Genomic DNA, 538 nt, shown 5'->3' on the forward strand with positions numbered 1-538 from the left:
CACAATTTGCCTTCCTTATTATATCTTTGAATGAAATTTAATATAATATATGGCGAAAATGTTTACGGTATCTTCATATAGATTGAAGACTTGGAAACAATACATACATGTATAAGGCATTATTTAATGTCTGGTAACATTTTTAATCAGCACCGTAACAATGGAATAAGGCAACCTGACAGTGATTCGTCTGTGATTGTTCAGTTTCCATTTCTCAAAGACAGGTTTACATATAGAAAATCAACACACGTATTGTTCAGTTTCCATTCCTCAAAGACAGGTTTACATATAGAAAACCAACACACGTATTGTTCAGTTTCCATTCCTCAAAGACAGGTTTACATATAGAAAAGCAACACACGTATTGTTCAGTTTCCATTCCTCAAAGACAGGTTTACATATAGAAAAGCATCCCACACGTATTGTTCAGTTTCCATTCCTCAAGGACAGGTTTACATATAGGAAAGCAACACACGCATTGTTCAGTTTTCATTCCTCAAAGACAGGTTTACATATAGAAAAGCATCTCACGTATTGT

This window comes from Ruditapes philippinarum, unplaced genomic scaffold (assembly GCF_026571515.1).
Source record: "Ruditapes philippinarum isolate M1 unplaced genomic scaffold, ASM2657151v2 ctg3741_1_1_1_1, whole genome shotgun sequence".
NCBI classification, from domain to species: domain Eukaryota; kingdom Metazoa; phylum Mollusca; class Bivalvia; order Venerida; family Veneridae; genus Ruditapes; species Ruditapes philippinarum.